Genomic DNA, 27,113 nt, shown 5'->3' on the forward strand with positions numbered 1-27,113 from the left:
ATAGATGAAGATAAGTGTATGGGGAGACAAGTCTAGCTTATCTCTGCAGCTGCTCTCCTGTTTCTGTTTATTCTCTTCTCCCTTTTTAAAATTTATATATATACATATATATGTGTGTGTGTGTGTGTGTGTGTGTGTGTGTGTGTGTGTGTGTGTGTGTGTGTGTGTGTGTGTGTGTGTGTGTGTGTGTGTGTGTTATATATAGATTATACCATAATCTGAGCCAACAGTGCTGTGGTGATTTCGCTGTGTTGTGGCTTGTTTCCGTTGTGTTGTGGCGATTTCGTTATGTTGTGGTTCAAGTCCTTTTGTTGTGGCGATTTCATTGTGTTGTGGTTTAATTTAGTACGGCTGAGGGGCTACCGTAAAAACTGCTTTAGAGGAAAACTCACACTGTTATTCAAATGCAATTCCATTTTTTTTCTTTCTTTCTGTTTTCCCATTATTTCATATGAACAAGACACTTGGAAAGAGGCAAGAGCATGCTGCTCTTAAATATTTGCAATATTGCTTAAAAAAATTCAGGAAACAGGAAACAATATTCCCTTTAATGTAGCTGATTTTGTCAGAGTGATTTTAGGTTAGATAATACAGCTAATATTGCACTAAACATCACTTTATGCCAAATGTATTATATATTTATTTTACTTTGCTCTACTCATACTCCTCAACAGGAAATAAAGTCCAGAATAAACTTTTTAGCTGTTTTAGTAACTAGTATTTGGGTAAAAAAAAAAAACAGAAGAAAAAAAGAAAATCCAATTTACTAAATTAATCCCAAAGGCCTTTAGAGCATGTACAAACAAAACTGGTACTTAGAAAACACTAATCAAACAACAGTATTGAGGAGAAAAATAGACTCACTCTTGGTGGGATAACTTCAGCTTTGAAGTAATCTAAAACTAAAAAAGCTGTATTCCTCATTATAAGGACTGGTCTCCTCAGTCAAATCACTTATTTTTGGATCTTATTGTATACTCTTAATTGTTCTCTCATAAAAACAACAGCAAGAATTATTACACCACTTAAGTCGGTTAAACAATGAAATGACAATTTGTATCAATTGGGTTAACATATGTGGCTCATAAAGTCTACTGGACTAATTAACCCCACGGAAGTGTGACGGCTTAATTACAGACAGTGGAGGGTCACCGAGAAACACTATTACACCAGAATATTGGAATTTCCAGTACTCAATCGACAAGAGTGGAAGTCAAGTAACTCTTGGGTGTTTGTAGCTGTAAGTACTCCTGCTTTCAGGCTATATTGAAAGACAATGATCCATATAATATCCACCTGCTCAGAACTAAACCAACGTGTGAGTAGTATTTCTGTACGGATTGTCGTAACACCATGTTGGATGTGTGACCTGACTATTTCCATTACCAGTAGCCACATAAATAGGCAACTTGATTTTAAGGCAGACCACTATATTAAACCTTGGTGGCGCATAACTCACCCACCCAAAATATCTATAGCAACCACCTAACAATACCACTCATATTTTCTTCAAACAACCAATCAATAAATGAGCAATATCGCACGAGTAGTTTGACGGGAGGGAAAAATAAACAAGAAACAACAACTTTTTCACAAAATGAAATGATGCTTTTCCAACAAAATCTAACTGGTTTTAAATAATTTATTGTAATCTTGTTGTATGAACTTAAAGCTGCAGTCCGTAACTTTTTGCACTCTAGTGGTTAATAAACAGAACTGCATGCATCTTGCGGAAGAACATTGCAGCCGTGCTACATTATAAGTGTACCATAATGATTTAGGATAAGACAAAAACCCGGTTTGGAAAATGGATTCATGTTGTACATTCTCATTATATAATTTTTGTAAATCTTGAACATTTGTTAATTCTTGTTAGCTGCAGCCCTAGAAAAAAAAATTACACAAATCCAGTTTTAGTGGTTTTGTCTGACAAAAATCAAATACAATTGATCAGGTTATAAAGTCACAGAGTGGATTCAAATTTCCATTGACTGACTCCTATGATAGGATTTTAAAAGAAAAAAAGGCAGCAGCAGACATATTTTGAAAGTGAGTGCTGACATTATTTTTCTCTTTTACAAACCAGACCACCAGGGTTGTGGCCACGTTTTTTTTTTTACAAACTCAATATCTACATTTATTTGTGCAATACACCTTTGCCTGATCGAAAACATTCTGAGGAGTCTCATCTGCTCCAGTCATTGAACCTGACACTGCAATCGGATGCAGTCAAATGAGAACATCACAAGAGAAAGGCTTTGGTAAATCTGGTCTCATAGGGTGGCAGTGGCCCCGGGAAGCATTTAAATAATGTTTAACGTCTGAAGAGCACTGACAAAACTTTCCCTATCCGTCGCATATGGTAGTTTCTTCTCAATCAATGTTTTACTGATCGTTTTAGTGCGTGCGTGCGAGAGAGAGAGAGAGAGAGAGAGAGAGAGAGAGAGAGAGAGAGAGAGAGAGAGAGAGAGAGAGAGAGAGAGAGAGAGAGAGAGAGAGAGAGAGAGAGAGAGAGAGAGAGAGAGAGAGAGAGAGAGAGAGAGAGAGAGAGAGAGAGAGTTTGCTCACCCTGAACTGTAGGCAATCTATGCAAGGCCACTCACACAGCTATCAAATATTGAATTCCACGATGGAAGTGATGGATCAAACAGACACACACACAGACACACACAGACAGACAGACAGACACACACACACACACACACACACACACACACACACACACAGACACACACACACACCTGCAGTGGGAGATAAAAGACAGCTTGATTGCATCTGAAAGATATAATATGAACTCCTCTGGTAGCTCTGTCGAGCCCATGACATTATAAGCAATCATCCCTGTGTGGCATCCTTTAACCACAAAACATCCAATCACGCACCCTGGCAGGAAGTTATACTGACCTGTGAGATTATAGCCATTACCAAAACAGGAAGGAAACGTGAGAAATTTTCAAAAAACCCACAAGGTGGAATTCTCCATCCATCATATTAAAACACAATTACACACATAATCATACAAATCATGTTTGTAGCTTATTAAAGGGTTTCTGCAAGCTATAGAAAATAATGACGGACTGCTGATGAAGAATTTCCAATTAACGTCCTTAAATGAAGCTAATTGAGTGCATTGCTATGTGACCGGTGTTAGGTAACCAATGGCAACAGAGCTACTTTGTTGAGTGTCCAAGGCCATGCACTGCAAATCTGGTTGTCAATTCTCCTGTTAGAGCTTATTCTGTAGACCCAGTCACTGGCATATGTTTAAGATTGATATGCACATTTACAAACAGGTGTGACTCTTAAAGAAATATCAAAATACTTTTATTCTAACATAACATATATAAAGGTCATGGTAATATTAGAATATCCTGTAAGTTTCAGAGCTGAAAACTTTCTTGTTAGTGAAAGGAAAGCTTTTATAGACACCAGGCCCAGCAAACAGTCCATCTCAGAATATGCCAGGCTGTGACATCAGAGTGTGGTAAAACACCGCCTCAAACAACGCCTGATTCTGTAGCCCCCCCACCGGCTCAGACCTGACATGACATAGGCCTACATAGAGCTAAACTGGATCGAACTTCAAATCAATAAACATACCCCATAAGCTTCATTCAGATTCCAACATTATGAATGCATGGATAAACTTTATTTTTAATGAATATCCAGCTCACATGAGGAAGACATTGCATGTGTGTCACCACGGATTCATTTGTAAACAAAAGACTGGATTTGCAGATGAATGAAGCAACACACTAATGTGACAAACATTTTTTCAAGTCATCTCATTTTTTTAAAATAAACACTGGGTGGTTCTTCAAGATCTTGATTTCTACAGTTTTTTTTTCTCAATACAGTTATTTTCAAAGTTAGTATAATTTCTACAAATGGTGCAAACTCTGCAAGATTATAGATAAAAGATTCCCATTCCCCTGCCATTCTGTGATCGGCAGTGATCGGCAATCGGCAGATCATGATCTTGGTGATCGGTAATCGGACCCAAAAATGCTGATTGGAACATCTCTACTAAACATGACTGTCAATCTCCCTAGGACTGGGGCTCCATGCAAGATCTCACCTTGTGGGGTCTCAATGATCCTAAGAAAGGTGAGAAATCAGCCCAGAATTACATGGGAGGAGCTGGTCAATGACCTGAAAAGAGCTGGGACCACCGTTTCCAATGTTACTGTTGGTAATACACAAAGACGTCATGGTTTGAAATCATGAATGGCACGGAAGGTTCCACTGCTTAAACCAGCACATGTCCAAGCCCATCTTAAGTTTGCCAATGACCACTGGATGATCTAGAGGAGTCATGGAAGAAAGTCGTGTGGTCAGATGAGACCAAAATAGGTACCAAATACCAAAACTTTTTGGTCATAATTCCACTAAACGTGTTTGGATGAAGAAGTATGATGAGTACCATCCCAAGAACACCATCCCTACTGTGAAGCATGGGGGTGGTATTATCATGATCTGCGGGTGTTTTTTCTGCACATGGGAGAGGGCGACTGCACTGTATTAAGGAGAGGATGACCGGGGTCATGTATTGCGAGATTTTGGGGAATAACCTCCATCCCTCAGTTAGAGCATTGAAGATGGGTTGCGGCTGGGTCTTCCAACATGACAATGACCCGAAGCACACAGCCAGGATAACCAAGGAGTGGCTCTGTAAGAAGCATCAAGGTTCTGGCATGGCCTAGCCAGTCTCCAGACCTAAACCCAATAGAGAATCTTTGGAGGGAGCTCAAACTCTGTGTTTCTCAGCGACAGGCCAGAAACCTGACTGATCTAGAGAACATCAGTGTGGAGGAGTGGGCCAAAATCCCTCCTGCAGTGTGTGCAAACCTGGTGAAAAACTACAGGAAACGTTTGACCTCTGCAATTGCAAACAAAAGCTATTGTACCAAATATTAACATTGATTTTCTCAGGTGTTCAAATACTTATTTGCAGCTGTATCATACAAATAAATATTTTAAAAAATCATACATTGTGATTTCTGGATTTTTTTTATTTTTTAGATGATGTCTTTCACAGTGAGCATGCACTTACGATGACAATTTCAGACCCCTCCATGATTTCTAATGGGAGAACTTGCAAAATAGCAGGGTGTTCAAATACTTATTTTCCTCACTGTATGTGATAATATTGCATTGTTACAGATAGTTTGATATCTATTGTGTGTACGTTTCTAACTGAACATACTGAACTGAAGAATCTTTGATTTGTTGTGTTGTTGTTTCATTGTGATTAGGGATCAGACTCGGACATGTATGGGCCAGCGCTTGCAAAAACCAATGTACTGGGGCAAGGTGTTTTCCAGACGGGCTACTAAAACGTAATAGTAAAATAACATTTCTTTCTTGATGCGTGTTATTACCTCTCTTGACTTTTATCTGAAGGAAAAATACAATCGCGGAAGTGTTGATCATGCTGTCTGCAACATACTTAGTGTGTGTATGTCCTTGTTTATATAACATTATGTTTATATTACAAATGTCCTCATAAGGATAGTAAAACCTGAGATCACCTACATTGTGGGAACCAGCCAGCGGACCAGCCAAAAGGCTTATAAATCATACAGGATTAGTTTTTTGAGAAAGTAAAAATTCTGAATGTTTCCTGTGATGGGTAGGTTTAGGGGCAGGGGCAGTGTTAGGGGATAGGATGTACAGTTTGTACAGTATGAAACGCATTACGCCTATGGAAAGTCCCCATAAAACATGGAAACATGACATGATGTGTGTGTGTGTGTGTGTGTGTGTGTGTGTGTGTGTGTGTGTGTGTGTGTGTGTGTGTGTGTGTGTGTGTGTGTGTGTGTGTGTGTGTGTGTGTGTGGCATGGTTCAAGCTTATATCCACTGATCAGCCGAGCCAAGTAATAAAAAAATAACATTCCATCACGGGTAGATGACAAATATATCTTTGTGTTTGTTTGATAAAGATGTTTTGTGAGGCCTGTGTGCAATTCATTATTTTTGCTGTTTTTCCACATTCTTTCAAAACAATTCCCACATGTACTGACAGGAGAGGGAGCTGAAGCTCATTAAATAGGCAAATCTTATCCAATCCTAGCCATAGACGTTTACTTTCTAAGTCTTTAGTGCGGCACGCCTATAAAAACCAAGTGTTGCTGGAGAGAGCCTCAAAACCAGGGTAGAAAATAGTCTATTACTGATGTTTTTGAATGTAAAAACCATGCAAACATCATTCATTGACCTCGGACAATAATATAACAAAATGAAAAAGCCAGTGCATGACACTTTTATTGCTAATGATGGTAATTGAAAAGTTGTTTTGATTATCATATTAAACATCACTAACATAATTTCTGTAACAATAATAAAAAAAACAGCATTTTAGTCCCAAACCGTTGCAATATTCAGCTGCTGCTGACCACAGGAGTGCTTAAAAAAAAACATTTTAAAAACCTTTATCCGTTTTACAATACGTTTCTATACATTGACATTAGTTAATGCAACAACATAATACTTTTTAAAACCTAAATTTCCATATAAACATATAAACTAAAACATTTTAGCACTTCAAATTGTCCCAATTAAACGAAATGCGCATTATTTAAAGTGCCCCATTTATGCCATTTTAAAGGTTTCTAATTTCCCAGAGTCTCAAAATTGTTGGTTTGAAGATTCATTCTCTCTAAACCTCTCCTTTCCGCAAACGTATTCTGCTAGTATTGGTCAGACGGCCCAGTCTGTTACCGCTTGCCACGCGTGTCAGAAACAAAACACCTATTACCATATTTGTGACCCTGGGCCAAAAAACCAATCATAAATTGCACGGTTATATTTGTGGCAATAGCTAACACTGCATTGTATGGGTCAAAATATAGTGTGGATTATTTTATGCCATTTATATTGTATTGTATTGTATTATATATCCCTATTATAAAGTGTTTGTAAAAAATATTCTCATTGTAATGAGGAGGGGGGGGGGGTGTCAAAAGATGTATTCATATTAAACATTAATTCTTGAGTTTTACTCGCTGTGGATATATATATAAAATCAGATTTTTTTTTCAGTGAGTTGCATGGTAAGCAAAATATATTAATAAATAAACAGATTTTAATAATTCATTTTGCAGTGTAACAGGGACATATACACACACTCACACATTTCCACACAATCCTTCCACACTGGTGCTTCTCATACAACATCATATAGCATTTCAGAGTGTTTGTGAAACTACAACTGCCTGGCAGCAGAAAACCGACTCATATCATAACGATAATTGACTTGAATGGCCCACGGTTTGTTAAAAACATTCTCCTGGCATCATGCTTATTTTCATCAGGTAGGAGAATAAAAGATGTACTCTCAAAGTTATGCAGTTATTCTCATCTTTAGTCTCGAAGTACACAACTCAATAACACTACCAGAGGCTTCTTCAGCATGTATATCCAAATCCATGCTTCACAATACATCACACGCATTTTTGGAAATGCTAAAGATCAATTTCCCCCCACACTCTGAGGGTGTTCTGAGGTTGAAATATTGAACAGGTATAAATACAATTAATTCATGACAGAGGCAAATAACAGCTAAATAGTGCTATTGAAAAGTTGAAAAGTTTTAAAAAAGCACATAAGCCCAGAGGTTCACCATCAAAACCTTAAAGGTGTAGAGCATATTATTTCATGGAGGGAATCATTTTTTATCAAACACATAATGTCAAATCAAATATTTTAATTATACTCTCTCACCAGTAGAATTAACGTGGTTGATAATAACATTTTCCTTGAGCCTTTGACATAAGAGCATTATACTATAAGAATAACCTTTTCAGAAGTTTATATAGGCGCATAATAGTAACGCAGCTTTTAAATAACAAAAAATACTGCGCTATTGACTTCAGAACAGGTTTTTGTTGGTCAATGGCGCAGTCGATTTCGGTTGCCTCAAAATATCAACGAGTCAACAATGCGCCTGAACACAGCACATTTTCAGACCAGCATGCCCATGGGCGAACAGATGGGCGCGAGTGAATTTACTATTTAAACAACGTTGCGCTCGATGTGAAAATGAAAACTGCGTTGGGCTGAAAATAGCAAAAACCACTTGCATTGTGTCTGCCGTCGCATTGCGGTATTACAGGGCACTATAAGTGCACCACAGGAAACATAAAAAAAACTATAAAACAATGCAGTTCATGACACCTTTAAAAAGTGCTTTCTTGCACTTGCAGGCTTCTGGTTTACATGAGAGTCCAATCTAGTCCATATTAGTACAGATTCACAAAACAATCCAAGCTGAAATGTGCTGCAAAAATTGATCAGACTGAAATGATGAAGGATATTATTCCTTCTGGGGTTTAACTATCCTACTTTGTACATTACTGCTTCACTGTGACATGGGCTGCATTTCTGAATAGGCACTGTTCATTCAAATGCGGGTGGGATTTATGTTTTATGTATTTTGTATTTATCAGCTGAGAATTAGCTGAGAATCTAGCTGAATAATGTATCGATGTATTTATCAGAAAGTTTAAAACGACTTTTTGTATCAACGAATGCCCTTTATGAACAGGGAAGGAAGATCTGAGATCTGAATGTTCCAACTATCCAACTTTTATTATTTCAGAAGTTCAAGAAAAATGTAATTTCCATGATATTACCCCTTTAAAGGATTGGATATTAAATTTCAGACACACATAGCTGTCTTTAATCTCACTACACTAAGACACGAAAACTGCTCTAGCCTAAGAAATAAGCTTAATTTTCAAAAGCCACAGAATGATCTTACACAAAAAGGAGAGCTTAATACTATCCTCATTAAAAATCTCTGACTGGGAGTTTAACCCACATTTAAGCTCCTCTAGAGAACAGGTTCTTGGCATTAACAATTACCATTCATTTTGTGTTGTAAAGTATAAAGTGAAATTGCAGGAATAGCAAGACAAAGAGAAACAAAAGATGCATATCCATATAATCCTCTAAAAAAAACATACAGTATACATATGTTTAACATAAAACTTTGCAATATGTGACTATTATACACATTGCCTCCTGCTCAAGTATATGACTAGTATGCAATTCTGGATATAGTCAGACACATACACATACACAGACACACACACACACACACACACACACACACAGACACACAGACACAGACACACACACACACACACACACACACACACACACACACACACACACACACACACACACACACACACACACACACACAACATATATGCTCAAACCATTGCTGTCCAAACACTATGAAAACCCTATCAGCATCCTCACATTTTAAATGCCAGCTTTATGATAGTGTGCATGCGTGTGCGCCTGTATGCATATATGATTCTTCCCAGCCCCTGTGGCTCTCATCTCCTCTAAAAATTAAACACATTCATTACAAGCATGTTTGTGTTGAAGTCAATGTGCAACATAATTACTGCTGAGAGGCATACAACAATCTCCCTCCCGATCATCCACATGTTGCTCTTTTCACTCAAAGCAGAGCTATGCCAATAATATCAGTGTATTGTTTTAGAACTAGCTACAACCATCAGGGAGAAAAAAATCAGTCCCTATGCATTCACCAATTGTTTTTGCTGACTGTGTATACACACATACCTCCCAGAGAGAGCTGAAAGCATGAAATAGCTTTCTAACAAACAGAACAGTTTTTTGGTGTTGTGTCGTTCTTCACGGTTCACAGTGTTGGAGCTGAACAGCGGTTGAGCTGTGACCTGTAGATGAAAAGAGTCTTTGCTCCATACAAACACATTACCATTGACAGGACAACTGGTGGTCATGCTGGATTTACGCTATTATGCATACATTTTTATCAAAACCAACAGTAAAAGAGACAGGGGGCGGTTAAAACCAATTATCATCTTGTTTAGCACTTAAAAATGTATCTAGAAAATATTCTATGCTTGTGTTATTTCAGCATTCACACAATTTATAACTGGAGACCAAGATTCAGTGTTCTGTGGGATTTTTCTGCCCATTTTCTGCTCTGCCAGGTAAAAAAAAAAAAAATTAATCAATAAAATCTTATTTTTTATTACCTAGGACCCCCAAATATTCAGCAAGCACAAACGCAGTTTTATGCATAAAGACCCATTTTACTGTGAGAAAATAGTGTGAAAGAAAATATGTTCTTTGCCAAATTAAATTAAATTTTATGTTGTCTCTGCAAATTCAGAGTCGGAGTCAGAGTAAATTATGAAAATATTATCTTGAAAATATCTACTTTGTATGAAGTTGTATCTTTTTCCACCCTCAATTAATGTTAGAATTGTTTTTACAACATTTAAATAAGCAATAAAACTGAAAGATAATACTGTTTTTCCACCAATAAAACTATATATTGATATTTTTAAACAGTATTAATGAATTATTATTTCAGGCAATTTTTAAAAATGTAGAAAGCAGAATTATTTAAAAAGGCAGATAATATATATATTATGTCGGCTGTCGGCTGTCGACCGATTAATTTTTTTAAACCGCGATTAATCGCATGTTTTTATTTGTTGTAAATATATATAATATATTTATGTTTTTAATACTCTAATCAACATCATGAAGACTAGACAAGGTCATGTATCAAAGGTCATAGATGTTTATCAAAGAACTTGTTCGTGTCTCTTAAGCCTAGCTTAAAAATTCAGAAGTGATTTCTCTCATTTTAAGAATATAAATAAAGGTAGTAATACTGGCAGTTTAGTTCAGAACAGGGCACAGTTCGTATGAAAAATTGGTGATGTGAAAGCTGTCGTGGACCTGTGAGCACACCAGTACCACACCATACCCGGAGGTCCATATTCCACGAGTAGGAATATAGTGTGGCCCCTTTAAGAGAGGCACGCTCTCTATTGAACTGCAGGTATTTTGCGTGTGCGCGCTGAACTATGCCTCAATTCACGTGAACAGTGTGAAGAACACGGACTCCGGAGCGTTCTTGTTCAGAAGAGTAACCATTCGTTTTACCCGATTGTAATGCATTTAGTTCAATATAACATGTACTGTAAGTGGAGATGTGTCAATGATTTACCTCCGACATGAGCGAGAGTGAGCTTCAGTGTATTCACGCATTGTGCTCGGACTGCAGAGAATGTGCTCAATGTAAACAGACTTTTCTTTGGACCTCGTGTCTATAGTTAAACAGAAAATATGGTAGCTTATAGGCAATAACTGCACTTTTGGTTTAGAATATTAATGATAACCATTTTCTTTCCCTATTAATGTTTGCTGCTGCATCCTTTACGTCTATGGCTTATCCCGATTTCTCCAACTACGGGCTATGGATCAAACAGAAAATGCGCTCTGCGTTAACGCACGTTAATAAATTTTGCCATTAAAATGAATTTGCGTTAACGGGTTAACGGGTTTAACTTTCCCTAATATATATATTAGGGATACCACAATACTCAATATAATATTGAACCGTTCGGTATGGCATTCACAGTTCAATACGCGCTGGTGAATTGGGTTATTTTTCCGGTTTTGCATTTAACTAATTATTTCCATTTCTCTCCGTTTCAAATATTTCTCTCAGTTCATCTCGGCTCTTTTTAAGTGTGCCTGTGAATCTATGCGCTGATATGAGCAAATATCCAATCATATGCACTAAAGTTATTTTAAAGCCTTGCTGATTAAACATTTGCGTGCTTATGCATTTTGCACTGAGCGTGCGCACTAAACGTCTGCCAAACACACGTGATTACTGGATAGTCTTACTGGCTAATACTGTCAAATATGAACAGGGTGAAATGAAATACCCACTCGTTACAAACGAGGTACGCAGCAAAGCATTTGTGAAGCCACAGCGTATGGGCTACAAAAGCAGAAGACCCCACCGATACCACTCACTAAAAATAGGAAAAAGAGGCTACAATTTGTACAAGCTCACAAAAATTGGACAGTTGAAGACTGGAAAAATGTTGCCTGGTCTGATGAGTCTCGATTTCTGTTGAGACATTCAGATGGTAGAGTCAGAATTTGTTACAAACAGAATGAGAACATGGATCCATCATGCCTTGTTACCACTGTGCAGACTGGTGGTGGTGTAATGGTGTGGGGGATGTTTTCTTGGAACACTTTATGCCGCTTAGTGCCAATTGGGCATTGTTTAAATGCCACGGCCTACCTGAGCATTGTTTCTGACCATGTCCATCCCTTCATGACCAGCATGTACCCATCCTCTGACGGCTACTTCCAGCAGGATAATGCACCATGCAAAAAAGCTCGAATAATTTCAAATTGGTTTCTTGAACATGACAATGAGTTCACTGTACTAAAATGGCTCCCACAGTCACCAGATCTCAACCCAATAGAGCATCTTTGGGATGTGGCGGAACGGGAGCTTCGTGCCCTGGATGTGGAACCGGGCTGGGAGTTTTTAAAAGCCTCAGGAATATTTTGCAGGTGTTTAGAGTTAATTAGTTGATTAGGTTAATAGCTGGTTTAAGCCTAGTTCACACTGCCCGATTTTTGCCCCGATTTTGAGTCGCCGACAGGTTTTGTGAAATCGCCGACAAATGCCCGAGATCACAGGCAAATCGGTGCTCGTGCACGCGAGTGACAATCACGCAGTGTGAATAATCAAAGACGCGATCAGAGAGAATCGCCGACGAGTCGCCGACGCCGGTGAGATATTTGGCATGCTAAATATCTGGACCTGTCGGCGATTCAAACTCCTGCAGTGTGAACAGCGTTCTGACTGAAAATTACACCGACAGCCAATGAGAGAGTGAGATACAGGGCAGCAGGAGGTTCAGGGAGGAGTTATAGAGCATAATTTCAGTATTTTAATAGATATATTTACAATTCTATCAAACAGAAACAAAGGACAAACATTTGCACATCCAGCCACAGCAGCAGCACATTACAAAATTATTTATTTACCTCAAACTGTTTTTGCTGAACAAAATCCTGGCTCCCTCTGTCTCTCCAACAATTTCTTCCGCCATTATCTTTTTTCTTTTTCTCCACAAATCAGCGCACATACAATTTGAAGCAAACTTTGTGCAGTTTATCATTTTTAATAACAATTCCAAGTCACGCGCGAGAACTCCGGTCTGACGCACGTGTGATCTCGCGTTGTTTACTTGTCACATCGCACGTGTGTTTGGGAACCGTAGTTTGCGCACGGGAGAGAGAGAGAGTTGTCGGCGATTCTTCCTCTTGTTCAGTCATGCAGTGTGAACTCCTCTGTCGTCAAACCATCGTGCAGTGTGAACACAGCAGTGACTGAATGATACCCCAGATAGTCATACAGTGTGAATAGAGCAGTGACCCGACGAGTTTGAAAATCGTGCAGTCTGAACTAGGCTTTAGGGAACCTTTTCATGATATGCTAATTTTTTGAGATAGGAATTTGGGGTTTTCATGAGCTGTATGCCAAAATCATCAGTATTAAAACAATAAAAGACCTGAAATATTTCAGTTGGTGTGCAATGAATCTAAAATATATGAAAGTTTATTTTTTTAATTACATTATGGAAAACAATGAACTTTTATCACAATATGCTATTTTTTTAAAAGGACCTACATATATACATATATATATATATATATATATATATATATATATATATATATATATATATATATATATATATATATATATATATATATATATATATATATCTCGTTAGGTTGACGTAAACAAAAAACATTAAGATTAAATTGTCTTGTTTTGGGCTCATGGCCTAATGTGTTGAGAATCCCAGGACACATAAAGAACCAAAAGACAGAAAGGAGCTGATGGGAAAGATAACCAAAGGTCTTCCCACATTCCTTTGCTCAAAGCAAAGCTTAAATTTCAACCAAAACCCTCAGACAAGGAAAACAATGATCTATTTAGTTCGCAACTCACATACCATTTAGAATTTTTATATTGAATATATATCACTGTTGAAGGTTTCACGGAAACTAATCTGTTACATAACAGAAGAGGACAAATCAACAATTGACACTGTTTGCCTGACTTGACTCGCAGACATTTAGCATGAGAAATGCGTTTAGCCTCAACCTCTAATTATAAAAGCAAGTAAACATCTAGTTGTTCCGGACACGTTTATAGGAAACGGTAGCATTTACGGGCGAGATGATTGCAGGAGCAGCATTAACCCTCATTCTGACAGATGTTTCATAAGTGTTTGGAAATGGCTATGATTGCCGTCAAAAGCAGCAAAATGCAATTAGCCTGCTAATCAAAGAGCCAAAACTGTGGCGGAAGTCATCTACGGCAAACGCGCTGTGTCCAATTATTTACCTCTCCTATATTAATGCTGACAGATAGTACTAATGAAGCCAGCACCACAGGGTGTTTGTGTGTGTGTGTGTGTGTGTGTGTGTGTGTGTGTGTGTGTGTGTGTGTGTGTGTGTGTGTGTGTGTGTGTGTGTGTGTGTGTGTGTATGTGTGTGTGTGTGTGTGTGTGGTGTCTGAAACAGAAAGTGAGAGAGGTAATAAGCCTTAAATACGATTAGTGTGACGAGTCTCATAAAGATGACCAATTGCTGCAGAGACTCCATTGCACTGCAAACCTGAGACAGGCGGTGGAAAGACTGACATTATGACACTATGATAAACACTAAAATAATTAGTGCTGCTTGCTTAGTCATTATCATGGATGATAATACCTCATTACTAATATTATTGTTCATACTGAATGTTAGGGATTTGAACAAACCCCTAATCCCAAGTATTAAACCTCATAACTCCATCCCACATTGTTTCTGCATAAGGATAATGTAGTATCTCAAATCATGTGGCTTGAGGAGAGGTGTGCTATTAATTTTATGAGGGACCAGAGGCTAATTTTGCCTTGCAAACAAAACAAAAAAATGGACAAAACACCAAAACTTTTGATAGTAAACAACTCCCGAGCCAACACTTCTCAACAATATACAACATGCAACAGGCAAAAAAAAAAAAACTGTCACAAGTATCAAAAGCTGAACAAAAACAAAAGTATTAACTCATGTAGCATTCCAAGTCTTCTGATTTCATACAATATATTATGTAAAGAACAGAGTTGATCTTAATGTTTTAATCGCTGAAATGATGATCCCGCCGCTCCGTGAACGCACACACTCATTCATATATCATTGAACCGATACACCCGAACCCGACTCTTTAGCATGACGCAATCGGTCACAAAACATACAACAGCCAATGACATTTTACAATGAAAGCTGACATGATGCAATTGGTCACAAGATATATGAGAGCCAATGCAATTGCACTGATGATCAAAGCTGACGTAACGTTTCTTCAGGCGGCAATTGTTTAATGTGTGCGTGCCTGCATGGCCTAATGCGGATGGAGAGACGGTGACGCTTTTGGGGGTGGAACACTTGGAATATTTGTACTTTTTGAATAATTTGTGCCTGCAGTTGCATCTATCTGTTATTTCCTTTGTTTTATAGCATATAACACACAAATGGGTAAGTTTAAGGATGTTCAAACGTGTCTAAATAGCGTAAATAATAAACTGCTGGATGATTAAATTAAGAATCAAACTCCAACATATCATAATGGCAAAATCATAACCCAAAATATTTCATCATGACGATAACATTCTCATGCCCAACACGTCTGTCCATGACGGCAAAGGTTTCTCATTGAAAGCAACACTGCGAATCAAAAATTGACGCTAAAGACGTACCCAATGCATTAAATGCATGCACTGAAGGGTCCTGACCAAGTGTCAACCTTCAACAACCCACTAGTGTGTAGCATAAGTTACAGTTTACCCTTGTAATTTGTTACCGATTTAGCGCATGATTTATGGGACACTGTTGCAACTGCAAGTTATGGGAGTTTGAATCCAGCTCGCAACTTTTCCCAATTTGTCTTCCTCTCTGTATCCTGATAATATAATTTCCACAATCTGCGCCTACACAATTAAGTGGACCGAAATCTTTTTCTGAATTATGTAACTGTTGTGTGCATTTTACATAAATCAACAGAAAAAGAAGTTAGGCCTTTCATCAAGAAAAACATCCGCTTTAGCAAACGCCTCATGCTATGTACTGCTACAAAAAGAGTAAACACTCACCATAGAAAACAGTTAGCTGTCCAGAGGGGGAGTGTGTGCGCATACACAGAGCGTGACGCACATTACAACGTGTATGCGCTGTTTGACATTGAAGATGAAAAGCATGTATCTAATGCATTTCAGTGAGACTGAGAGTCTGTGCACATGAAAGACAAAGAAGGCTAACAGTATGCATTTCCATGGGAAACTTTCTACCCAATGTGCAGTCTTTATTTACTTATTAACAAACAGCAAACAGTCCTTGAGTTTACTCTGTCAGTGAGTGACAAGAACAGTTTGAGTCAACAACAGACTGTAGGACGGAAAAGAATAGCTCTAGATCAATCAGAACCTCATAAGCCAGAAAACTCTATAAATAAAAGCCAATCACTGATTCTTAAAAAAAAGTGGAAAAATAAAGGCATGAGATTTAAGGATTTATTCTGTTTTAATCCATTCAACATGTTCAGAGGTTTGGTCCTGCTGCTTCTATTTTCTCATGAACGTGTGTTTTCCCCCCTTGCTTGTCAATTAATGTGTGTCTATCAAGCTCCTAAAAGGATATGGTGGAAAATATAAGATGGGAGAAAAAAATATGGGTTTTTCAAACGGAAGACTGCATATCTCAACTGCCGGGTCATCAAACGTCGCTGAAGGCCATCTCAATCGAAAGGATCCTTAGAAGGCAGCCTAAGTTTCGCGTCCTTCATTCTGCCTGCTTTAAAGGACGCATCGGAAGTATCCTCCGCAGTCTGAAATCACCCACAATCCTTTGCACACATTTAAATTCACAAAAATAAACCATTGGCATATGAGTAAGATAAAAATAACTTTTTTAGACATGAAAGCATAGATGGGACATTTTATTGTCCCGTAAATGAATCACTAACACTTTGACAATAATGTAAAAGCCACTAGGAGATGGCAGACTGCTGTCATTCACTGTATTGCATTAATATAAAGCCAATTAAACATTTTTAGTGTTTTTCCTAAATTAATTTTCAATAGTATTTTCGTCTCATGACCATGGGGACGGGAACTTGTGTGACGTAGCCATGCACCCTTAGACGGTCTAACTCTTGTGTTTATTTGCTGAGGAGGACTCGTGCCTACAAGCCTCAGAAGGACTGGACTAGGAAGGAAACTATAGGACCTATATTGCTACATTTTTGCATTCGCTCAGTTTCGTGTTGCACTCACAAAACTTTTGTGCTCCCTTGAGAAACATTGCTTTCACTCAAAAAGAGCACAAAAGTTTTGAGAGCGAACGCAAAGTTTTGCGGGAAAAGGCAAAACATTATGAGAGCAAGCGTAAAGTTTTGCAGGAGAATGCGAAATATTTGTGCGATAACGCAAAAGTACTGACAAATCATTTTTACTCCCATCTCATTTTTTTTTCCTTCACCATGTCCCTTTAGAGGTTTCGTATGTCAAAACTATCAGACAGAAAATGTTGTTATTGTTTTTTAGTCAGGAGCACCAACATAAAATATGGAGAATTTTCCAAAATATATATATTTTTTAAAGTTTATTTCAAGTTGAGTCAAGCTGTTTCAAGTTAGTGTCATAGTTCTGATTATTTTAAGTGGCAGTTGGACATAGCACTTTCTTTCCTTTTCAGACATTATATATTGCTGTATAATATTACTGTTGTCAGGAGTATATTGGGAGTATATTTTTAAATAATTATCTGCATTCTGTCAAAAGTACTGTTTCTTCTATATTAAAGTTAAGTGATAATGTGATAAATATATAAAGTAATATACAATCTTTGTTAATAAAAAATACATTTGTTCATGTTGATAAATGCTACAGTACATTAATGCTAACAGTTCTAACTTTTAAAATGTTTAAATTATAAGAATAATGATGCATTGTTAAGTATTAGATCACTTTGACAAATGTAGTCCTCTCATGAAATCAAAATTTACCTTATTTACATTGTTAGAACATATTAAAGGTCTTAGGGTGAACATTTAATTTGTGCAAATGAATACACAGAAAAAAATTTTTTTTGTTGCAGTAATCTTTAATCAAAATCTGAGAAGTAACTTTCGGTCTGGAAACGGCTCTTTTTCTCAGATGACGGCAGTTTGACGGATTAGGTTTGAAAATGCTTAACCACTCCCCTCTAACCATTAGTCTGCTATGAGCGCAAGATGGAGAGGAGAGGAGAGCACTGAAGAAAACTCACTTGCTACTTCTGGTTCACTGTGACTTTAACTGTATTAACTATCATAAAGTATTAAACATATAAAATGGTGCATTTGTTAAGAACATGGTGTTGATATTCATTCATGATCATCTCTCATAAATATCAAAGTGGAATTGTTAGAAACTAACAGCAGGTAAGGGTTTATTATGTGTCATTTCTCAAGAATCGGTGCAATATTTCACCTTTTCAATTCATCTATTGGGGAGCTACTTAGGAGTGTGTGCACTCCATTGTGCTAAGATCTTCTTGTCTGTAGTGGGGTTATTTGTGGGCAGGGTGAGAGCTTTCTCACTGTGACATTTAAACCCGGCAGTGCAGTGAGTCCTGCACTTACTTTAATTGAAACAGATGGAGAATCTGTGGCACAGCCGCAGGGCACGAGCTCTGAGCTTGCGCGCACACACACACAACACACCACTATACATTTATTGCATTTATCTGCCAAGACAACCGTCACAATTACTATTGCTCACACTTGATCCCTAACATCAACTATTAAACTCTGGCGCACAACTTGTCTCCTGCAATGTTTGTGCTATAGGGACATGAACAATAAATCAAATTATGCAGCTTGTTGTGCCAATACGTTTCGAAACGATTTTATTTAAGCATGGCGGGCATTAAAAATGAGTGAAATAATCCAATAGACTGACATTGAAGGAGCGACCTGAGCAATATCTAAAGACCAGAATATATTAGAGACTAAGCTTTTTGAGCTAAAAATCACTGAATACTTTGCATGTAGAAAACCATACTGGTTTTTAACCACCTGTAACCAACAATTTATTTTACCTTCAAATAACCAAACAGCCAGCTCAAGAATTTGATAAAGCAAAAAAGATGGTTCTCTAGAAGGCTAAAACCAAGAACCACCGAATAGCCTTTCATTTTAAAAGTATGGCTAATTTAGTTTTAGTAATGCCTGTCTACACTTTGTAGGCAATATTAAACACCATACTAAGTTCTTCATTGTCAAAATAAAGTCAGAGATCCAATACAACGATCACCACCACATCTGATCTTCGATTGAAAACTGACTTTAACTGGATGTTCCAAAGAGAACCAAATCAAATTATAAAAAAAGCACTCCAGCGCAATAAAACCAGACCTGAAAAAAATTGAGAAAACAGATAACTCTTAAAGAGCCATCAATTGAATGAAATCACACTTTACCTTGATCACGAGTAGAATTTAAGTGGAATAATCCAAAATGTTTGTCTCTTTCTGTTGCAAATGGTTGTACCTAAGGAGCACAAAGTTCAGGCATAACTCGACTCCATCCGCTAACTGACTCCAGTGACCATCCAAGAGAGACAGAGAAAAGGGAGGAGGAGATGGAGGAGGAGGTGAGCTATTCACCTGTGGAGCAATGATCAGTCGCCGATCAGCCGCAGCATGAGACCCATTGAGAAAGAGTCGTGAGGCAGGTCCCAGGTCAGTAAGCAGGCCGCTATGAGCTCACATTGACCTCCTGTGTGTAGCTGATAGCGGGCAAGGTAAGAGGATCCGTACTTAGTCAGGGATGAAAACAATACCTGCTCGCTCAGACTACACCGCTCGATGGGGGTGGTTTATAGGCGGCAGTGTTTTTCGTTTGTGGCGGGGGCAGTCAGTGAAATAGACCTGTCAACACATTGCTGTTATGTGAAGATAGGCATCATATTTGACCATACACGCAAGCAGTGAACAAAAGCAACTATATTCCGTCTTTGCGTAAATTGCTGCAGTGGACTGCCAACATCCAGGCTGAAATACACACACATAGTTTTCAGCTGAGTCACATACCGGTTGATATATCTAAAGTGTTTGTGCTGGCAAATGCGTGCGAGTGTTGAATGAGAACACTGTCTTAAATTTAAATTCTCAGAAAGAATGGTAACGTACACCTTCATTCATTATACATTCTTACTTCCAGTCCCTCTTTGTATCCGTCTCTCTATCTGGGAGTGTTCAGAGTGGCATACTACTCAATTGCTGCTGTATGCATTATGTATACTGTACCATGAACATGTATGGGATGGCCAGATGATCTTCAACACTTGTTGAAATGTACAGTAATCCGCCAGAGAACAAGTTATACTGTATTTCACAATGCTCAACTTCATTTTCCAGTGTTATTACTCTATATTTATACCCTCTTAAATCAGAAGCAATAATTATCTTAATAAGCATCTCTCAGCACACAAAATTGGTAAATGTCCTTTCCCCCCACGCCATTTCAACATCAGTTGCATAAAGTTAGCTGTATTTCTAGCAAACTCACAAACCAGACCAAAGATAAAGCAATAATTATCTAGCTATAACCATATATCACAACTAATCCATCCTTCGAATGAGACGTTAAACCAAGGTCCTCTGTGGTCATTAAAAATACCAGGATGTCCTTCGAAAAAGAGTAGGGGTGTAACCCCGGCATCCTAGACAAATTTGCTCATTGGCCTCTGTCCATCATGTCCTCCTAATAATACAGATCTCCTCTCCACCAATCAGCTGGTGTGTAGTGGGCGTTCTGCCACAATATGGCTGCCGTTGCATCATCCAGGTGGATGCTGCACATTGGTGGCGGTTGAGGAGATTTCCCCCCCCTTCCATGAAAAGCGCTTTGAGTACCCATAAAAGAACTATATGAAAATATTATTATTAATAATAATAATAATAAAAAAAAAAAAATGGAGTCAACCAGCAGCCATATCACCCTGTAGCCCAAGACTGGTTTCCCACTGAAGCTAAGCAGGGCTGAGCCTGGTCAGTACCTGGATGGGAAACCAACTGGGAAAACCAGGTAGCTGCTGGTAGAGTTATTAGTGAGGCCAGCAGGGGGTGCTCACCCTGTGGTCTGCGTGGGTCCTAACACCCCAGTATAGTGATGGGGACACTATACTGACAAAGAGCACCGTCTTTCGGATGAGATGTTAAACCGAGGTCCTGACTCTCTGTGGTCATTAAAAATCCCAGGATGTCTTTCGGAAAAAGAGAAGGGGTGTAACCCCGGCATCCTGGCCAAATTTGCCCATTTGGCCTCTGTCCATCATGGCCTCCTAATAATCCCCCTCTCCTGATTGGCTTCATCACTCTGTCTCCTCTCCACCAATCAGCTGGTGTGTGGTGAGCGTTCTGGCACAATATGGCTGCCGTCACATCATCCAGGTGGATGCTGCACATTGGTGGTGGTTGAGGAGATTCCCCCCTTCTACGTAAAGTGCTTTGAGTGCCTTGAAAAGCGCTATATAAATCGAACGCATTATTATTATTATTATTATTATTATTAACAACTTTTTAAAAAAAAATATCACAATTTCACATTGTAAAATTAAGCAGCAAATCATCCTATTAGAATGATTTCTGAAGGATCATAGACACTTGAAGACTGTAATGATGCTAAAAAATTCAGCTTTGAAAAATCTGCTTTTGTATTCTGTTTAAATAAATAATTGACTCTTGTTTCCATTCACAATTATGCAGAGTTGTATCAATATAACAAAGTATTATGAAATATTAATTAAATATGTCAATGTGAATTTAAAGGGTACCGATTATGCCCCTTTTTACAAGATGTAATATAAATCTCAGGTGTCCGTAGAATGTGTCTGTGAAGTTTCAGCTCAAAATACCTCACAGATCACTTAGTATACCATATTTAAATGTTTGAGTGAAAAGACAAATTTTCAGTTTTCCTTCATATTTCAGTTTTTGCTGCTCCCCACCCGTTCTCCAGAAGAAGGCAGAGCTTTTATATAGGTTGTACATCTGTTAAACATCTGTTTGGTTTTGATTATCATCTCTATCGCGGTCATGCTTACGTGACATTGCAGTTCTTCTTTATCATGAAAAATTATGATCTGCATGCATTTTAAAGCCATATCAGTCTACACTTCTGATATATGGTTTTCTGAGCGCACATATTTGAAGCACGCGCACACAAAGTTGGATGTCAGACGGCGTGTCCTGTGAGCATTAAACTTTATTAAAGTTAATTAAAGTTCTCTTTTTTTATGTCTTATTGTGTTTAAACTGTCAAATACACAGATATGTCAAAAACACACAAAGTTCACATACAGACAATTGGTTATGTCTGTGAATGTTAACAGCAAGTAAAGAAATCACATGTGTATATTAGATCTATGTATTAAGAGTGAAAGCAGCGTAATATACAGTACATACTGCTAGATATGCTGTTAATATGAATCAAACATCTAAAGGAAAACAGAAAATCACTCACTGCTCTTATAGCTGAATAACTTTAGTAGCTTTAATAAGAATAAAATTTTTACTTGAATGCTGCTGTTAAATGCTCTGGTGAGGAGATAAACATGGCGGACTGTGCACAGCTCACTCAGGGCGGGGTTTATTCTAATAGGGCAGAGTCCGTCAACTGTAATGGGTGGAGCCTGTGCAATGTGACGCCACGCCGGTTCGGTCTGGACGAGTCATAGAGGAGTAATTATCCCCGAACAGAAACTGTTCGGACCAATGAAATCATCAGGGCGGGCTTTAGACGATGATGGACAGATGAAAGGCGTCATCAAAGGCCCTTGGATTATATTTGTTCGAATCCTAAACAGAGAGCTTGTTTGTATATGCATTCACCTTCACAATTTCTCTCAGAAATGATGATCATGTTGGGTAAGTACTCTTTGTATCGTTAAATTATTTTATTTTTTTACAACACCTGCAAAGATCATTTATTCCATTGTGTGTGCAGACAGGGTTGCCAAGTTTTTACAACAAAACTACTAGCCCAAAACAATAGTGTCTCAGGGGGGTTCTCCGGGAAAAAATGGTGTTTGGGAGGTAAAATGTGTGTTATTTTGGTTGCCTGCTAAAATTCGCACTCATGGGTCTAGGCATATCACATAATAGTCGCTTCAACCCGCGGACATAGAAAACAACCCACGGAAAAAAACGCGGACTTGGCAACACAGTGCAGTTGAGCTATGTTGACATTGGACAACTAGCGTAATGCATTGATTTGTTGCTCTGATTGGTTGTAGGTCTATCCAATTGAGTTCTTTCCTGGTTCGGTTGAAACACACCCCATAATCACAGCCCAATGGAGCAGTATCAGACTCATATTCTGACTAGAATTGATATGACCACGTCAGGCTAATGTAAAAGTGAATTTTAAACATAATACTGTAGGACCCTTTAAAAGAGTAAAACAGTATACAGTAGCTATAAAAACTTAATCTGATCAACTTCAATTGAAAAAAATTAACTCTATTTTTATTTTACTGTGGCAATAAACTTGAGCTCACGGCTGATTGTCTGTGGTTAGCAGACAATCTGAGATGACATGCAGCTTTGATGCTTCTAGTAGAGACATGGTGAGATGATAACTGGACACCTCTCGCTGAATTAAACATGCAACCAATTGAAACGTGAAATTTCAGCAGACATGTTTGATATGTTTTTCAGTTCATACTGTGCACTATTCTTTAAAAAAGTAATAGTCAGAATGCAGAACATATTAGTAGGAGCACAGTAATATCCCATCTCAGAAATAGCCCTTGCTCAGTTGATCTTGATCTGTCTCTCTCACAATATGACAAGACATTATTAAAGTTAAAGTAGGGAAAATCACCTCAGCTTTGACAACACAACAGGAAAAGACATGCACACACAATCTGTGCTGCGTTTATGCTTGCAAAATGAGCTGCTTATCAATGTCCATGTGTCTGCTGGACAGTAATTTTACAGCATGCAAAATTTATGGACTGTCATAACTCTGAAATAAGATGCATAAAACTTTAACGGGAGACGAAACTATTTCCTAGATACATATTAGGTTACAATGACAACAGAGGAGAGGCAAGGTCTTTGCAGTATAAACATTGCCACTTAAAACTATTTAAAATGATAATATAAACAAGCACATATTGTTTTGTGCACCCACACACAAAAGTCTAAAATAAATTTGCAATAAAAAATTATTTTACTACCTCTGAAGAAGAAATTTGATATCTCCAGGGAGAACCTATTTCACTGATGCTAAAAAACAAATAAAAAATCTTATCATTTATGTGTGTGTTTGTGTGTATGGGCTCAGGCAGACATTTTGCAGGCATGGGGTCAAAGCCTACCACTGTCAGACACGTTTGACTTCAAACAGAGCAGAAAAAGATAAAGAAATAAAATATGCATGATGGAATGGAGAGTAAGAAAGAGAGCGTTCCCCTGAGTCCTGAGATGTCATGAACTGCAGTTCAGTGACCTAAGACAGTTCACAGGCTCAGTCTAACCTTTGACCCACAGCTCAAATACCAGAGAGAACCATTCAGACCAGAGCATATTACATGTTAACCTACCATGACCCAGTTAATATATACTCAAAGCCCTGACCATTACCATTAAAGGGGGGGTGAAATGCTGTTTCATGCATACTGAGCTTTTTACACTGTTAAAGACTTGGATTCCCATCCTAAACATAGACAAAGTTTCAAAAACTAATTTTGGACGTTTGATGGAGTATTTCTGTGTCAAAAATACTCCTTCCGGTTTCTCACAAGTTTCGGCGAGTTTTTTTCGAGTATGGGTCTACTTGACGTTAATAAGAGCGGAAGGTCCTTGTATGGGCTGTACGGGCTCTTCTCCCGGTAGGGTGCGCGCGCGCGTGCGCGTGACTAGAGCACGCTGTAAACAGTCTCTCAGGTGCAGATCCAGTCGTCCGTGAACACTTATGTGGCGCCGCGCTTCTCTTTATTCCTATGGGTGACGTTGAGCGACTTCAACGCTTCAGCACAGCATTCCGGGAAGGCAGCGCTGCATTTGAACCGATTTGAACGCAGAAATGACGGGAAGCTTCAAAACATCGTTTCAGTTGCGTCTCAAAATGGATTTACACACCACTGCTGTCAGGACTTTACCAAATCATACCAAAGAAGTGTGTTTTTGACGGAGCAGTCCCAGCGCTAAAGCTTCGGTCCTGCTTTGGAAGCAGCCGGTGAGTTAACTTAAACTGCCTCAAATGTCTCTGCTTTTGGCTACGGACGCATGAGTAAACATCAGTAAACGACACGATCGCGTGCTTCGTCATTCAAATGCGCTAACGGTTACTCCATTGTTGTTCTCTGTATAACGTTACAGTATTCTGACGTGCAAAACCGTTTTGCTTGCTACTTCTAAGGTCTAGTCGCATACAATAGTCCATAAACCGAATCATGTCCTCATAACTTACACTGCGAGTAAACACACACAAATGTAGAGAGGCCATTAAATACAGTAACTTACATACCACAGAGACGGACGTCCTGATGTTGACGTTTCTCCTGTTCAATTTATTTCTCCCTCAGATTTGATTGTGGATCATTATCTGTATTAGCTGAGATAGATGGGTTTCTCCGGTTTCTCCACGCTTGAGGACGTCACCGCTTTGCGCGCTTGTCATTCTTTAGCTCCGCCCACACGATACGCCTCCAGGCGCTCGGTTTTTTCCGGAAAGACTCGGTACAGCCTATATTTCTTTTATAAATATGATAAAACTAAAGACTTTTCGGAGATATGAAGGATGCAATACTACTCTATAGGTACTCAAGATTGACATGAGATTGACTGAAACTGAGTGTTTCACCCCCCCTTTAAGGTATTTTTAAAGCTACAGTGGGGCAAAAAAGTATTTAGTCAGCCACCAACTGTGCAAGTTCTCCGACTCAAAAAGATGAGAGAAGCCTGTAATTTTCATCATAGGTACACTTCAACTATGAGAGACAGAAAATCACATCAGATCACATCAGATTTTTAAAGAATTTATTTTCAAATCAGGTGGAAAATAAGTATTTGGTCAATAATAAAAGTTAATCTCAATACTTAGTTATATACCCTTTGTTGGCAATGAGAGAGGTCTTTTTACACACTGTTGCTGGTAGTTTGGCCCATTCCTCCATTCAGATCTCCTCTAGAGCAGTGTTGTTTTGTCGCTGGGCAACAAGGATTTTCAACTCCCTCCACAGATTTTCTATGGAGTTGAGATCTTGAGACTGGCTAGGCCACTCCAGGACCTGGAAATGCTTCTTACGAACCCGCTCCTTCGTTGCTCGGGCGGTGTGTTTGGGAGCATTGTCATGCTTCAGACGAGCCCGGACATGTACTGGCTTAAGCAGAGGGACACATCTGGCACAGCAGGATTTGAGTCCCTGGCGGCGTAGTGTGTTACTGATGGTAGCCTTTGTTACTTTGGTCTCAGCTCTCTGCAGGTCATTCACTAGGTCCCCCCGTGTGGTTCTGGGATTTTTGCTTACCATTCTTGTGATCATTTTGACCCCACAGGGTGAGATCATGCGTGTAACCCCAGATCGAGGGAGATTATCAGTGGTCTTGTATGTCTTCCATTTTCTAATAATTGCTCCAGTTGATTTCTTCACACCAAGCTGCTTACCTATTGCAGATTCAGTCTTCCCAGCCTGGTGCAGGTCTACAATTTTGTTTCAGGTGTCCTTTGGTCTTGGCCATATTGAAGTTTGGAGTTCGACTGTTTGAGGTTGTGGACAGGTCTCTTTTATACCTATGATTATGAGCTAAAACAGGTATCATTAGTACAGGTCACCAGTGGAGGACATATGAGCCTCTTAAAGAAGAAAGTTACAGGTCTGTGAGAGACAGAAATCTTGTGATTTCCAAGACGTGATTTTCTGGATTTTTTCTCATAGTTGAAGTGTACCTATGATGAAAATTACAGGCCTCTCATATAGGGCTGTGTATTGCCAAGAATCTGGCGATACAATACGTATCACGATACATGGGTTACGATACGATATATTGCAATATATTGCGATATTGTAAGAGAGGCAATATATTGCAATATATTGCGATATTGTAAGAGAGGCAATATATTGCGATATTTCTTTTTGTGTGTTTTTGTTTTTTATAATTTAAAAGAATAAA

At 38.6% G+C, this 27,113-nt stretch overlaps 1 protein-coding gene and 1 pseudogene across 2 annotated transcripts in view; one reads left to right on the forward strand and one right to left on the reverse strand.

Moving 5' to 3' along the window:
• shank3a (SH3 and multiple ankyrin repeat domains 3a) overlaps nucleotides 1-19,548 on the reverse strand; it is a 462,280-nt gene extending 442,732 nt beyond the window's left edge. The window contains exon 1 of one of the 2 annotated variants that reach the window (XM_067420066.1): nucleotides 19,410-19,548. The gene's annotated coding sequence lies outside the window, so the exon portion shown is untranslated. Of the gene's footprint in view, nucleotides 1-16,042; nucleotides 16,206-19,409 lie in introns of those variants that run through there. The other variant, XM_067420065.1, reaches the window with a different exon arrangement.
• A 1,366-nt stretch (nucleotides 19,549-20,914) lies between these two features.
• On the forward strand, nucleotides 20,915-21,031 carry LOC137044000 (5S ribosomal RNA; annotated as a pseudogene).
• The last annotated feature ends 6,082 nt before the right edge of the window (nucleotides 21,032-27,113 follow it).

Source organism: Pseudorasbora parva, chromosome 16 (genome assembly GCF_024679245.1).
Source record: "Pseudorasbora parva isolate DD20220531a chromosome 16, ASM2467924v1, whole genome shotgun sequence".
In the NCBI taxonomy this organism is placed as follows: domain Eukaryota; kingdom Metazoa; phylum Chordata; class Actinopteri; order Cypriniformes; family Gobionidae; genus Pseudorasbora; species Pseudorasbora parva.